A 17188-nucleotide genomic window follows, 5' to 3' on the forward strand; every position below is an offset into this window, starting at 1 on the left:
GGTATGTTCAAACTACAGAGTGTGAACGAAATCTCCGCTCAAAGAATTCCGCGAGTGGAGATTCAGCCTGGCAGTTGACGGCGGCTGTAAGACCGCGCGGCACTGCACCATCACCACAGACGGCTATTCAGTACTCGTGGACTTCCGCGCAAAGAATGAACATGTTCTTTCTTTGCACGGAACAATTTCAGCAGCGGAATTGTCCACCGCTGAAATTCCGCAGTGTGAACGGGTCTTGCGGAGACCAATTCACACTAATGTTAAATTCACACCTCGGAATTCTGCGGGAATTCCGTAGTGTGAACATACCCTTATAGTGTAATCTTGGACTGTAAATCCACCAAGAAGAAGGTTTTCTAATGTAGGTGTGGTGTCAGGTATTGTCTTTGCAGGACTGGACACTGTTGGTGTGCACATCAGAACAGACGCTTTGATGGACAGATCGCATGCAATGCATAGACAGATGGGAGTCCCTGCAGAGAAACGATCTGATCTCATTTTGCAGGATTATCCTAATAAAACCTATTTTCAGTAAACCAAACCAGTGTAAATATGGGCAAAAAAAAATTTAAATCATGTTTGCGTCTCAGCTGACCATTTTAAAGGAAATCTATCATCAGTGTCACCTGCACTAAACTGTCAGTACAGACAGGTAGTACAGGTGACACTGATGACAACGGTACTTACCTTGTCCTGTTCCGTGGAGTCGTTCTTCGGTAATCCTCGCCGGTATCTTCAGCTCTGGGCCCAACCTGGAGCATGGGCGGAGCTTAGTGACATCACCACTGCTAGAGAAAAGCAGCGTTTACATCACTAAGCTTCGCCCATGCTCCAGGCTGGGTCCGGAGCTGAACATACCGGAGAAGATTACTGAAGAACTACTGCACAGAACGGGACAAGGTAAGTACCATTGTCATCATCAGTGTCACCGGCAGTACCTGTCTGTACCAACAGGTTAGTGTAGGTGACACTGGTGACACATTTCCTTTAAGAGTTGACTTGTTAAAGGAGTTGTGCAAAAATAGCACCATTATTAGTCCTACTAAAAATAATGATTTCTATGTTTAAAAAAGTCAAGACGCATTATAGACTACAGCTATATTTTTCAGTGAACACCACAAAAAAGGTGGCTGCACACTGCCAATGGGCTCCACTATAGGGAGTTTCCATTAACCCCTTAAGGACCAAGCCCATTTTATTTTTACGTTTTCGTTTTTTCCTCCTGGCCTTCTAAAATCCATAACTCTTTTATATTTCCATCTACAGACCCATATAAGTGCTTGTTTTTTGCGTGACCAATTATACCTCTCATTTTACCATAAATGAAAACCACAATTTTGTACATTTTGGAGGGTTACGTTTTCACACTGTACACTTTACGGTAAAAATGACATGTGTTCTTTATTTTGTGGGTCAATAAGATTAAAATGATACCCATTGCTAGATACTTTTATATTTTTGTACCACTTAAAAAAAAAAATCTAAAACTTTTTGTACAAAGTCAGTAATCTAAAATCGCCCTATTTTTACCACCTATAACTTTAATTTTTCTGTATATAGGGCAGTATGAGGGCTCATTTTTTGCACCATCATCGGACCTTTTTTCGATACCAAATTTGCATATATAAAACTTTTATATAATTTATAAATTTTTGGGGGAATAAAATGTGACCAAAAAAAGGCAGCATTTTTGGCCTTTTTTTTTTTTTTATTGTTTACATTTACGCCGTTCACCGTACGGGATCATTGACATTATATTTTGATAGTTCAGACATTTACCAAATAGGTTTTAAAAAAAAATAAATAAAGGTTTTAACGCTTTTTGGGGGTAAAATGGGAAAACGGACAATTTTCATTTTTATTGGGGAAGGGGATTTTTCACTTTTTTAATTTTTTTTCAACAGCGTATTGCGGCAGATGCCGTGATCTTTACTGATCACGGCATCTGAGGGGGTTAATGGCGGACATCCGCACAATCGCAGATGTCGGCCTGATAGCAGCCGGTACATGCCGTATATGACGCCAGCACCAATCCGATGCTCGGTGATCATACACAGGATGTAAATGTACGTCCTGGTGCACGAAGTACCGCCAAACCAGGACGTACATTTACGTCCGTGGTCGTTAAGGGGTTAAAAGGACAGAAGTTGATCAGACAAATAAAATACTCCATGTCCTTTTTTTCCGCTTTGCTAAACTCCTGTAAAATTCAGGACACTACACAGACCCCATTCAGGTTAATCGGATCCGTTGGGATCCGGTAGTGTCCAAAGGGTGTCCAAAGTAAAAAGAACCTGTTCGGCTTCCTTGTTAGGCATTTAGTGAACCTTGAATGGAATGGAGCCCAACAGCAGGGTAAACAAGCCCTTAGCATTCCATAGGGTTTAAAAAGCTTGATGTCAAGACTCTATAAAGGTTGTGTAAACACGGCATTACTCAAAAGACTAAATCCATTATTCAGTCAAATAAAAAGATGCAAGTGTAATTCACCAGCCATGCTTCAGCCTATTTACAAAGACTGTACAATCAGTGCAAAGAAGAGCAACAAATGTTTCACACTCATGAGTAAATAAACAGCCTGAAGCATGGATGGTGAGTGTCACTTGCATCTTCTATCCCACTGAATTGATTTTGTCCTGTATACTACTGAGCGAGCACCACAGAAGCAGGCACTTGCTTGATCCATACACAGCACAGGATTATGGGTGAGGATTAATCAAAACCTGTCCAGAGGATAAAATGACCAGTTGCCTAAAGCAACCAATCAGATCGCTTCTTTCATTTTCCAGAGGCCTTTTTAAAAATGAAGGAAGCGATCTGATTGGTTGCTATAGGCAACTGGTAAACTCTTCCTCTGCACAGGTTTTGATGAAGCTCCCCGTTTTCCTAATAAACTTTACCTTGCGCACAAAAGCACTGTTGTGCTCATAGAGGACGATATATTTCCTAAATTGCTATAACACAAAAAAACACAAAACTAAATGTTATAGTCTCCACTGCACATTCAGGCACATTCTCCTTGACATCTGCCAAACCAAGATTTGTCGATTAGGCTACCAGAGGAAACCCTGAGAAACGTGTCCACTACTCTCATGTCTGGGCATATGTTACACTATTCCAGCTATTGCTCAGTATTGTGCATGGTGATCTCAGGCTTGTGTGCAACCACCTACACCTGGAAACAATCCTCAAGGAGCCTAATAAACTGTTCCTGCTCTGAATTGCCTAATTTTGCCATGACACAGCCAATTAACCCCTTAAGGACTCAGCCCATTTTGGCCTTAAGGACTCAGACAATTTAATTTTTACGTTTTCATTTTTTCCTCCTCGCCTTCTAAATATCATAACTCTTTTATATTTTCATCCACAGACTAGTATGAGGGCTTGTTTTTTGCGCGACCAGTTGTCCTTTGTAATGACATAACTCATTATATTATAAAATGTATGGCGCAACCAAAAAACACTATTTTTGTGGGGAAATTAAAACGAAAAACGCAATTTTGCTAATTTTGGAAGGTTTCGTTTTCACGCCGTACAATTTATGGTAAAAATGACGTGTGTTCTTTATTCTGAGGGTCAATACGATTAAAATGATACCCATTATTATATACTTTTATATTATTGTTGCGCTTAAAAAAAAATCACAAACTTTTTAACCAAATTAGTACGTTTATAATCCCTTTATTTTGATGACCTATAACTTTTTTATTTTTCCGTATAAGTGGCGGTATGGGGGCTCATTTTTTGCGCCATGATCTGTACTTTTTTTTTATACCACATTTGCATATAAAAAACGTTTAAAAAATTTTTAATAATTTTTTTTTTTATAAAAATAAAATAAAATTTTTTTTTTTCGTTCACGCCGTTCACCGTACGGGATCATTAACATTTTATTTTAATAGTTCGGACATTTACGCACGCGGCGATACCAAATATGTCTATAAAATTAATTTTTTACGCTTTTTGGGGGTAAAATAGGAAAAAAAAACGGACGTTTTACTTTTTTATTGGGGGAGGGGATTTTTCACTTTTTTTTTTACACTTGAATAGTCCCCATAGGGAACTATTCATAGCAATACCATGATTGCTAATACTGATCTGTTCTATGTATAGGACATAGAACAGATCAGTATTATCGGTCATCTTCTGCTCTGGTCTGCTCGATCACAGACCAGAGCAGGAGACGCCGGGAGCCGTACGGAGGAAGGAGAGGGGACCTCCGTGCGGCGTTATGAATGATCGGATCCCCGCAGCAGCGCTGCGGGAGATCCGATCATTCATTCAAATCGCGCACTGCCGCAGATGCCGGGATCTGTATTGATCCTGGCACCTGAGGGGTTAATGGCGGACGCCCGCGAGATCGCGGGCGTCGGCCATTGCCGGCGGGTCCCTGGCTGCGATCAGCCGCGCATGACACGGGCATTGCTCCGATGCCCGCGGTTATGCTTAGGACGTAAATGTACGTCCTGGTGCGTTAAGTACCACCGCACCAGGACGTACATTTACGTCCTGCGTCCTTAAGGGGTTAAAGGGGTACTCCGGTGGTTAAGATTTTTGGCTATATTGCATCTTCTTTTAATGTTCATGTTTTTTGCAATTGACATGTATTGTAGTTCTGTGTTGGATCTCTTACTGTTGTCCACATGTTATGATTAGGCTGTGGACAAGATGTAATAGGGTGCTTTCACACCACGTTTTGTACTTACGGTTCCCGAATACGGCTAGGAGGAGTGGGCGGGGCTTAATCGCGGCGCCTGCACTCAGCCGTATTCGGGAACCGCATTTAATGCAGGCAAAAACGTGGTCAACCGCGTTTTTGCCTACGGTCGGGAAACCGCATACGGCCAAAAACGCAGCCGACCGGAGGCTGCGGTTTACTCCAGTCGGCTCATATACATGCATTAAATATGGTTCCCGAATACGGCTGAGTGCAGGCGCCGTGATTAAGCCCCCCTCCCCTCCTCCCAGCCGTAATCGGGAACCGTAAGTACAAAACGTGGTGTGAAAGCACCCATAGCTTTTTTTTCTCTGTTCTTTCAGAACTGCATGAGATAAATAAGCCACGCCCCCTCATCTCCCCCTCCTGGAGGATGCAGGTGTACATGAGAGAAAAGCCACGCCCCCTCATTTCCCCCTCCTGGAGGACGCAGGCGTGCATGAGAGAAAGAAGCCACGCCCCCTCATCTCGCCCTCCTGGAGGACGCAGGTGTGCATGATAGAAAGAAGCCACGCCCCCTCATCTCCCCCTCCTGGAGGACGCAGGTGTGCATGAGAGAAAGAAACCACGCCCCCTCATTTCCCCCTCCTGGAGGACGCAGGTGTGCATGAGAGAAAGAAGCCAGAGCAGGGGAGAGAGAGGACGTAGGTCTGCACTGAAAGAAGACAGAGAAGATAAGTGTTATCTGAAGGGGAGGATTTCCGATAAGTGTTATCGGACTGGGGATGATTTCTGTGTGTGAAGGGAAAGACTCCTGAATGACATGCTGGGAGTTGTAGTCCTTGTTATATGTGTGTGTGTATGCTAGTGTTTACAAACCAGTGTGCCTCCAGCTGTTGCAAAACTACAACTCCCAGAATGCCTAGACAGACTTTGGGCATGCTGGGAGTAGTAGTTTTGCAACAGCTGGAGGTACCCTGGTTGGGAAACACTGGTGTATGCCCTATAGAGGTGTGGTGAACTACAACCCCCAGGAGACTACAGAGGCAGCATGCTGGTGTTATACCACAGACTGAAGACTCCTGAATGACACATGCTGGGAGTTGTAGTCCCTTTTGTGTGTGTATGACAGTGTATCACAACCAAGGCTGATTTATATTAGTGTGCTGTGTATAAGGGGGCTGACCTGGGAAAATAGTAGGATGGGTAAAGGGCGGGATAGAAAAAAAAAAAATTTTAAAAAAAGGAGCTGCCCCAAACCAGCAAGGCATGTGGCATGCTGGGATTTGTAGTTTTCAGCCCAGCAAGAAACAGGAAATAGAAGCAAAGATAGAAAAACAAAGTGGGGGATAAAAAGACAACAAAGAACGGAAAAAAGGGTCGCCTAAACAACAAGAATAGAAATGAAAAAAAACAAATAGGGTAATTCAAAAACGGAAAAACATGTTGACCACCCGAGTACTCCTTTAACAGTTCAAAAACATGGCCCAAAATACTGTGTGGAAACATGGCCTACACCTGTCTGTGTCACATGTGGTCCCCAAAGTTCCCATGAATTCTACCTAGAAGAATATGGTACAGCGGTCACCCTACAAAACATGGCGCTGTGAGTGGGACTAGGAACAGTCTTCACTATACTCAGAGCAGGCAAGAATTTTCATGAAATGTTTTCAACTAAACTACCTAGGGAGGCTGCATCTACATTATCAAATTATAGGGAAGAAAAACTGCGTGTGATAGGTTTAACCCTAACAAAAATGATATAAAATGATTCTGGCAAGCAGACATGTATAAGGGAGGACAATAATGGCGAGCATACCTACAAGAAATGAATCACTGAGTTGCTCAATCCTGGCACACATTGGCAGTTAATGTTTACCTACTGTTTACAGCCCCATGCAACAGCTCCGCACATACACTTATGCCTATACATAGTGCTGTGCTCTTACTTTACAAAGCCTGTACACTCATGCACTTCTATGCATACAAACAGAAGCTCTCATAAAAAGCCATGTTCTGCATGTTGTGTAACCAGACATTTTTAGCAACCTAACATTAAAGGGATACTCCGGTGAAAACCTTTTTTCTTTTTAATCAACTGGTGCCAGAAAGTTAAACAGATTTGTAAATTACTTCTATTAAAAAATCTTAATCCTTCCAGTACTTATTAGCTGCTGAATGCTACAGAGGAAACTCCTTTCTTTTTGGAACACTGATGACATCACAAGCACAGTGCTCTCTACTGACATCTCTGTCCATTTTAGCAACCATGCATAGCAGATGTATGCTAAGGGTAGCATGGTGGCTCAGTGGTTAGCACTGCTGCCTTGCAGTGCTGGGGCCTTGGGTTCAAATCCCACTAAGGACAACAATAAATAAAGCGTTATTATTATAATGACGTCAGCAAAGAGCACTGTGCTCGTGATGTCATCAGAGAGCATTCCAAAAAGAAAAGAATTTCCTCTGTAGTATTCAGCAGCTAATAAGTACAGGAAGGATTAAGATTTTTTAATAGAAGTAATTTACAAATCTGTTTAACATTCTGGCACCAGTTGATTTAAAAGAAAAAAGGTTTTCCCCGGAGTACCCCTTTAAGACTGTGCATATAGTTATACTGCGCCGATTGCTTAGTAAGGTCCATATGTGCTATGCACAGACTGCTCGACCACAGATTTAACCCTTACATATTAAAGGTGCTAAATCCACAGCATGTTCTTATTCTTCTGCAGAAATGTTCTGGTACATGTTGTACTGTAAACTGTTGCACATATGTGATGCAAACCCTGTGCCGCAAAGTGGCAGTGTGTGCCCCCGGCCGGAGACAAAGCAGATTGCCCACATTTTACAGCTAGGTGCTGTGGTTTGGCAACCAAAATGCACAATGCAAAAACTGCTGTAAGACTAAATGCGTGACAGACTATAAGATTTTGTGAATACACCCAGATAACGTTTTGAAGTAACAACCTTTAAGATATACATTAATAAAAGCAGGCAAACAAGTATATAAGTCAGTGTGTTACTGTGAGTCCACAACAGTACAGACACTGCTCCAGGCACACATACCTCTCATATGAGCAGCTATGCCGGTATTTGTACCTTGCCCATTAGGCGAAACATTAACATGAAAGCGCACACTACATTTTTACAGTACATGAGTTACAAATCCCAGGCAGAAACAGCACTCAGCCAAGACTATGGACTGTACAGCTAAACTATATGAAGAGTGAATGGAAGAAGAATGATAAATAACAGGGTTATAATCTAAAGATTTCATGGAAACTATTACACATGTATATTTACAGACTGGACTGCATTACCCATTGGTGGAGCAGATTCAGCAATGAATTCCACAACAATTTACAGAACAATACAAGTGGATGAGGTTTTCACAACCCTATCAATGTGTAGGGTAAAAATTCCACACGGACATTCCGCTGCAGCATAGTCCCATCGATTTCAATGGAATTCTGCTGCACTGTACACATGGCAAAGTTTCCGCGTCAGATGTTCCTGCCAAGGAAATTCTGATCCCAGCGTCTACAGAAAGAATAGACTATTTCTGCGGAATCCACAAGGAAATACATTGCCGAGCTGTCCTAGTGCCCCCAAGATTTTTCAAGTGTACAGAAGGTCTACTAGCACTTGGAGCCTCCAGCGCTGCGGAGAGCAATGACAGATTGCGGGGGTCCCCAGCGACCAGACATCTTATCATCTATCCTTTGGATAGGGGAAAAGATGTATTAGGGCCGTGAGTACCCTTTAAATACATTTGTAACAAGTATTTTTCCAAGTACTCTAGAGAAGCCTATGAGCCAGAAAAATTGCTATACTCAGAAATGCAGTACTTTGGTCCCTCAACATACGATGGTAATCCGTTCCAAATGGACCATCGTTTGTTGAAACCATCGCATGTTGAGGGATCCGTGCAATGTAAAGTATAGGACAGTGGTCTACAACCTGCAGACCTCCAGATGTTGCAAAACTACAACACCCAGCATGCCCGGACAGCCGTTGGCTGTCCGGGCATGCTGGGTGTTGTAGTTTTGCAACATCTGGAGGTCCGCAGGTTGTAGACCACTGTTAGAGGAAGTTGTACTCACCTGACCCCGCCGCTCCGGACCGTCACCGCTCGTCACCGCTGCCCGGGATGTCTCCGTCCATCGCTGTTGCCGCGTCCCCGACGCTCCGGCAAGGCCTCTGCTTCCCCGGCATCCGCGCTCTCCGTCGCCGCCATTACGTCGCTATGCACACCGCTCCTATTGGATGACGGGACGGCGTGTGCAGCGACTTGATGATGTCGATGGAGAGCACCGACAATGCAGAGGATCCCGAAGAGGACGCGCCGGAGCCCCGAGGACAGGTAAGAGACATCACCGGAGCTCACGGGGCACCGTAAACGGCGATCCGGTGGCAGCTGAAGCAGTCAACGCTGCCGGATAGCCGTTTATGTGATGGCCCCGACATAAAAAAGCATTGTATGTTGATGCTGCCTTCAACATGCGATGGCCTCTGAGAGGCCATCGCATGTTGAAATTAGCGTATGTCGGGGCCATCGTAGGTCGAGGGGTTACTATATATATATATATATATATATATATATATATATATATATATATATATATATATATGGACAAATTACTACAGACTTGTAAGTGAACATTGTTTAACTCAGTTTAAGGGTAGGGCACTGCGTATTTTCCTTCCCATTGAAGTGAAAATTGAGTCCAATATCTTCATTAAATGTGAGATCCCCTCCCAAATCTGACAGAAAGCATTCTTCCTATAAACAATAAGGCCTCATTCAGGCCTTTTTTGTATTAAAATAAGGTTCATATATGGTTGGGTAAGGCTAGGTTCAGGGGCCAGTCCGTATATTTTTCTTTTTGCACCAAACAGACCCTTTTGCACCATAATATGTACAAAGCAAGAATTATAACAAATGCTTTTTAAAGTTCTCCAGAGGCTTTAGCACATTTGCACAGCTTTATATAGGTATGTAGTACACATCTGATTTTACCAACTTTGCTTCGCAGAAACTCTGCTGGAAAACTTTTTTTTTTTTTTATCAACTGGTGATAGAAAGTTAACAGATTTGTAAATTACTTCTATTAAAAAATCTCAATCCTTCCAGTACTTATCAGTTGCTGTATACTACACAGGAAGTTTTGAAGTTCTTTCAGTCTAACCACAGTGCTCTCTGCTGACACCTCTGTCCATGTCAGGAACTGTCGAGAGCAGGAGAGGTTTGCTATGGGGATTTGCTCCTGCTCTGGACAGTTCCTGACATGGACAAAGGTGTCAGCAGAGAGCACTGTGGTCAGACTGAAAAGAACAACAAGAAAGAACTCAACATAGTCTGGAGCATACATCAGCTGATAAGTACTGGAAGAATTAAGAGTTTTGTAATAGAAGTAATTTACTAATCTGTTTAACTTACTAGCACAAGTTGATCTGAAAAAAATTTTTTTTTCCACCAAAGTGCCCCTTTAAGATTGGTTTGGGTCTCAGCGCCATGATGCCCTAAGATTAGTTAGAGCCAGGTGAAGCATGTTGAGGTGTGCTTCAAAGGGAAGTCTAACTGATTAAAGGGGTACTCCGGTGGAAAACGTTTTTTTTAAATCAACTGGTGCCAGAAAGTTAAACAGATTCTTAAATTACTTCTATTTAAAAAAAAACTTAATCCTTCTAGGTCTTATTAGCTGCTGAATACTACAGAAGAAATTATTTTCTTTTTGGAACACAGTGCTCTCTGCTGACATCTCTGTGCATTTTAGGAACTGTCCAGAGTAGGAGAAAATCCCCATAGCAAACATATGCTGCTCTGGACAGTTCCTAAAATGGACAGATGTCAGCAGAGAGCACTGTGCTTGTGATGTCAGTAGAGAGGTCTTTGTTCCAAAAAGAAAATAATTTCCTCTGTGGTATTTAGCAGCTAATATGTACTGGAAGGATTAAGATTTTTAATAGAAGTAATTTACAAAACTTTCTGGCACCAGTTGATTTAAAAAAATAAATAAATAAAAGTTTTCCACCGGAGTACCCCTTTAGAGAAGATGGACTCCATAGGCTATAATAAAGCCCATCCCCTCCCTGTATTCAGACAGACAGCTTGCCAAGCCAGGTACTTGTAAAGAGTAGTGCAGCGTGCTTCACTAGTCTATATCTATGATCAGAGGGGTTCTAAGCACTGAGACCCTGATTGATCTTAACTTTTGACATGTCTGTGTTAAATGAGAAAAGTTAGTTCAAATGTTTAAGAACGCTTAAAGATCTGCTTGAAAAAAAAAAATTTATATAATATATATTATTTTAATAATACAAACACAACCGCATAAACCTTCCTACTAATAAGACTAATCTTTCACATACCCAAATTTGTCTAAGCTACCTTTCTGATCCATTAAGCAAAATAAACAGACATTTTTTAATTATTTTATATTATGTATGTTTTTTAATTTATTTAAGTATTTAAGGTATAAAAAAAAAAAAAATCAGGAGCTTGTGCGTTAACAGTTATATTAGGCCAAAATGTGTTCCAGGAGTTTAACTATTGTGGTCGCAGAGGGTGCAGGTGCAACTGCAAATTGACTCAGAGGGAGGTGATCCCAACCGGGGATCAGGGATGCAAGTTCCTTATCCCCAAGCGAACGCAGCGTCTTTAAGATGTACCCACATTTGGACTGCGCCACTGAACAGAGAAAATACGTTAACTGTGAGTTACTACACATAACTGTACATGATGACATATGGTCTGCAGGGCCTTTCTAAAGCTGGTATACACCTTTATATGGTCAGTAGAGATGAGCGAACTTACAGTAAATTCGATTCCTCACAAACTTCTCGGCTTGCCAGTTGATGACTTATCCTGCGTAAATTAGTTCAGCCTTCAGGTGCTCCGGTGGGCTGGAAAAGGTGGATACAGTATTAGGAAAGTGTCTCCTAGGACTGTATCCACCTTTTCCAGCCCACGGGAGCACCTGAAAGCTGAACTCATCTATGCAGGAAAAGTCATCAACTGCCAAGCCGAGAAGTTCATGACGAATTGAATTTACTGTAAGTTCGCTCATCTCTAATGGTCAGCATATGAGAGGAAATATTGGTTGTATATATGGATTTTAATCAATACTGTATCCAAAGCTATAGTGATAAAAATATAGTTCCTATGTGATGTAATGGTAGTATTATTGTCCCTTGTATAATGGTATTATTGGTATTTATGGCCTTGGTATACTGGATTTGGTCAATTACAGTAAAATGGTAATATATACAGTGTTATTTAGAAACTGTATGACTATGATATTTAGGTAGACAGTACTGTGTATGGTAAACTATGATAAACATATATAGTTATATGCCATATTAGTGCTGTCCAGATTTGGGGGGGGTCCCAGGTCCACAATTTGCTCCGATGCCCACAGGACTTTAGTTTTGCATCTGATACAGATCTGTAAGCCACTCATACGACTCGCCTTAGATTGGCATTGCTCTTATTGGATAGATACTGACATATCTGGCCAGGTTCTAACCCTGCAGTTGCCACATACAGAGGAGCTTACGGCCACACGTGGCGGTTAATGGCCTTATGGTTCTGGCAATAACACTGCTGAATTTCAGGCTACATTGTGTAATGTCTGTTTCCTACATAAGAGTATAGCTTGGTGCATGGGGCAGCTGCAGCATAGGACCCTGGCCTTACATCCCATGCTTCCGCTGTATTTTCTTTATGGCAAAAAAGAAAGTCAGGTTTTTTGTATGGCGATATGGCCATATTCTTTACTGTGTGTGAACATACTTTTAGTGTAAAAAGACATTCTACTCAATAAGTGAAGATTTAATGGATTCAGTAAAGACTCCAATTTCCCCTCAAGGGATGTCAAAGTATTAGAAAGTTCACCGGTGTAAATACTAATGATATACTACGTTCTTTTGCATTAAGACTTTCCATTACCCACATAATCCATCACGTAGATCTACACACTGTAAAAAATAAAGTGCAGCCTTAACAGCTTAGGTCAAGGAGCATTACTGTAAAGCCTGTGGTCAATCTCCCATCTGTAACCTTGATTCAGATGTTACGGAATAGTTCTGCTTTTTTCATGAAGCTTTTAGATATTGTAAGTGTAATAAATATGGGGTACCCAATTTACCTATAGCAACACCACTGGAAAAATGCCCATTTAAAGTGACAGCGTCTGACAGCAGGAATTCTAGTGATCAGCCTACCTACAGGGGATCACTCGTGGCCCACAGACGTAGTATGCAGAACTACATAACATGTGCAGGCAGCAAGAGGGAGCTCTTGGCTCCTTGATGGCATCATTTAAGAAGTGACTACCTAAAAACACCTAGGGGGAGATTTATCAAAAACTGTGCAGAAGAAGAGTGGCGCAGTTGCCCATGGCAACCAATCAGATTGCTTCTTTCATTTTTCACAGGCCTTCATAAAAATGAAAGCAGCAAGCTGATTGGTTGCTATGGGCAACTGGGCAAGTTTTCCTCTGCACAGGTTTTGATAAATCTCCCCCCTAGTGACAATATTTTACTTTGGGTGCAATCTAAAAAGGAACTTCTGAAAGTCCCAGGTCTCATTTCCTGGAAAGTATAACCTTAGGAAGAACTCCGCCTTGAATCATCCATAGCCCTTGCTTACATGATGGTATCATATAAATAAGGACTCACCACCCTGGATGATACCTAGTCCTGCCTTCTTGATGGTCTGAAGGACTTCACTCAAAATTATCCATTTTCCATAGGCTTCTTTTTGATGGTGGGGTTCTTCTTTATACCATACCATACCAGAGAGAAGAGGAAGGGATAAATTCAGGTGGGGTCCTTCTTTATACTATCAGGGAGAAGAGGTAGGGATTAATTCAGGTGGGGTCCTTCTTTATACCATACCATCAGAGAGAAGAGGTAGGGATTAATTCAGGTAGGGTCCTTCTTTATATCATACCATCAGAGAAGTGGTAAGGATTAATTCAGGTGGGGTCCTTCTTTATACCATACCATCAGCGAGGAGGTAGGGATTAATTCAGGTAGGGTCCTTCTTTATACCATACCATCAGAGAGAAGAGGTAGGGATTAATTCAGGTGGGGTCCTTCTTTATACCATACCATCAGAGAAGAGGTAGGGATTAATTCAGGTGGGGTCCTTCTTTATACCATACTATCAGAGAGGAGGTAGGGATTAATTCAGGTGGGGTCCTTCTTTATACCATACCATCAGAGAGAAGAGGTAGGGATTAATTCAGGTGGGGTCCTTCTTTATACCATACCATCAGAGAGAAGAGGTAGGGATTAATTCAGGTGGGGGTCCTTCTTTATACCATACCATCAGAGAAGAGGTAGGGATTAATTCAGGTAGGGTCCTTCTTTATACCATCAGAGAAGAGGTAGGGATTAATTCAGGTAGGGTCCTTCTTTATACCATCAGAGAGAAGAGGTAGGGATTATTTCAGGTGGGGTCCTTCTTTATCCCATACCATCAGAGAGAAGAGGTAGGGATTAATTCAGGTGGGGTCCTTCTTTATACCATACCATCAGAGAGAAGGGGTAGGGATTAATTCAGGTGGGGTCCTTCTTTATACCATACCATCAGAGAAGAGGTAGGGATTAATTCAGGTGGGGTCCTTCTTTATACCATACCATCAGAGAAGAGGTAGGGATTAATTCAGCTAGGGTCCTTCTTTATACCATACCATCAGAGAAGAGGTAGGGATTAATTCAGGTGGGGTCCTTCTTTATACCATCAGAGAAGAGGTAGGGATAAATTCAGGTGGGGTCCTTCTTTATATCATACCATCAGAGAGAAGAGGTAGGGATTAATTCAGGTAGGGTCCTTCTTTATACCATACCATCAGAGAGAAGGGGTAGGGATTAATTCAGGTAGGGTCCTTCTTTATACCATACCATCAGAGAGAAGAGGAAGGGATTAATTCAGGTGGGGTCCTTCTTTATACCATACCATCAGAGAGAAGAGGAAGGGATTAATTCAGGTGGGGTCCTTCTTTATACCATTAGAGAAGAGGTAGGGATTCATTCAGGTGGGGTCCTTCTTTATATCATACCATCAGAGAGAAGAGGAAGGGATTAATTCAGGTGGGGTCCTTCTTTATACCATACCATACCATCAGAGAGAAGGAGTAGGGATTAATTCAGGTGGGGTCCTTCTTTATACCATACCATCAGAGAAGAGGTAGGGATAAATTCAGGTGGGGGTCCTTCTTTATATCATACCATTAGAGAAGAGGTAGGGATTAATTCAGGTGGGGTCCTTCTTTATATCATACCATTAGAGAAGAGGTAGGGATTAATTCAGGTGGGGTCCTTCTTTATATCATACCATTAGAGAAGAGGTAGGGATTAATTCAGGTGTGGTCCTTCTTTATACCATACCATCAGAGAGAAGGAGTAGGGATAAATTCAGGTGGGGGTCCTTCTTTATACCATACCATCAGAGAAGAGGTAGGGATTAATTCAGGTGGGGTCCTTCTTTATATCATACCATTAGAGAAGAGGTAGGGATTAATTCAGGTGGGGTCCTTCTTTATATCATACCATTAGAGAAGAGGTAGGGATTAATTCAGGTGGGGTCCTTCTTTATACCATACCATCAGAGAGGAGGTAGGGATTAATTCAGGTGGGGTCCTTCTTTATACCATACCATCAGAGAGAAGAGGTAGGGATTAATTCAGGTGGGGTCCTTCTTTATACCATCAGAGAGGAGGTAGGGATAAATTCTGGTGGGGTCCTTCTTTATACCATCAGAGAGGAGGTAGGGATAAATTCTGGTGGGGTCCTTCTTTATACCATCAGAGAGGAGGTAGGGATAAATTCTGGTGGGGTCCTTTATCAGAGAGAAGTTGTAGGGATAAAGGAGGACTCCCCTGCCTTTGCCGCCCTTGCACTATACGTGCTGCTCTATGTCCCTCAGGTCACATATAGTAGCAGAACAGGCGATGAAGATAAAGCACTGTACACGCCCTCTATACACCACCTACAAAGTGATGGCAAGTTACTGGCGAGGTGCCAGTCACCAGGCGGTTGTGTCGGGAAGGCTGAGTAGCTCCGGAATATAGTGAGGTCACAACAGCTAGTGATACCAAGCAGGAGTCCACCGGATAACGGGCCCCGCCACACTCACCTGACACCGGCTCCCGGGACAGCTCTTTGCTCTCCGGCTCTCCCTCTCTTTCCACTCGCTTCTTTCTCTGTGTCCTGGGGCTCTCACTGTCTCTCCCTCTGACATCACAGGAAGTCCTACCTGTCCGGAGCAGTCAAAACCGGAAGCCGAGGATGAATTCCGCGCACGGGCTCACGGGAGTTGTAGTTTTAGTCACGAGAGTGTGGCGTTAGTGGCTGCGGTCGGTTGGTAGCAGCGGCTGCACGTGCGAAGACAGTCAGAATGTAGTCATCAGAGGTGGTGTTATCTATAAAGTACTGTACTTAGTCACCTCAATGTAATAATCCCTGATAAATCTATCTGAAGATGGTTATCTGCAACCGGACAACAGTGTCACGTATTGGGTGATGTGTAGCTGCATAAGTCTGCTCTCATAGGAGGAGATTTATCAAAACCTGTGTAAAGGAAAAGTGGTGCAGTTGCGCATAGCAACCAATCAAATTGCTTATTTTATTTCCAAAGAGGCCTGTTAAAAATAAAAGAAGGTTGCTATGGGCAACTGAACCACTCTTCCTTTGCAAAGATTTTGATAAATCTCCCCCATTTTATATAACTTACTAGCAAGGTATGGGGGGAAACCTCAAATGTTTTAATAATAAATAAACCATAGTTACTTATCTTTCCAATACCTTTCCTGTCAGCACCCCGTGATGGCGCAATGATCACATGACCGCCACAGGCATCGCCATTCAGGAATGCCAAAAATATGGCCTCTGACTGCCGAGGACATAGTCATGTGATGACCGCTCCTAAAGGAAGACCAGGGTGCCAACAGGAGGAAAGGGAAGTAACTGCTGGAGACAGACGTGGAGTTGTTTTTGAAAGACATTAGCTGAAATTTATTAGAGAAATGATCATAACATGAAAAGACATCCTGTATAAATCAAGCTGTAATGCTAAAGTGACAGCAGCCACCAAAAGACTATCCGCCATGCATGGTACCACCTAATAAGGGGTTGGACTTGGTAGGTGGTAGCATGCATGGCGGATAGTCTTTTGGTGGCTGCTGTCACTTTTGCATTACAGCTTGATTTATACAGGATGTCTTTTCATGTTATGATTATTTCTCTTTAAATTCCAATTCTTCTCTCGTATGTATACCTTTTCATTTTATTGAGAGTCCATTGTATCATATTCATGTTTCTGTCTCCGTATTCCATGTCGTATTGTACCTCCTGTACCATCTCCAGTCACCTGTTTTTGTCACTGAATGTGCCCATATTTTAATGTTCTTTCTATTTTTATAGTGTATGTCTTTTTTTTATATATGTTTAATAAAGGTATATGATTTTACATAATTGTTTCTTTTTGTTTGTGGATATTGGTTATGTGAACCAATTGTGGTACCT

The 17188-nt window shown here is 42.2% G+C and overlaps 1 protein-coding gene across 1 annotated transcript in view; it reads right to left on the reverse strand.

Moving 5' to 3' along the window:
* Nucleotides 1-16178, reverse strand: part of PHACTR4 (phosphatase and actin regulator 4) — a 76277-nt gene extending 60099 nt beyond the window's left edge. Inside the window, exon 1 of the mRNA XM_056557372.1 lies at nucleotides 15801-16178. The gene's annotated coding sequence lies outside the window, so the exon portion shown is untranslated. The remainder of the gene's footprint in view (nucleotides 1-15800) is intronic.
* Between the last annotated feature and the right edge of the window lie 1010 nt (nucleotides 16179-17188).

Source organism: Hyla sarda, chromosome 2, assembly GCF_029499605.1.
Source record: "Hyla sarda isolate aHylSar1 chromosome 2, aHylSar1.hap1, whole genome shotgun sequence".
In the NCBI taxonomy this organism is placed as follows: domain Eukaryota; kingdom Metazoa; phylum Chordata; class Amphibia; order Anura; family Hylidae; genus Hyla; species Hyla sarda.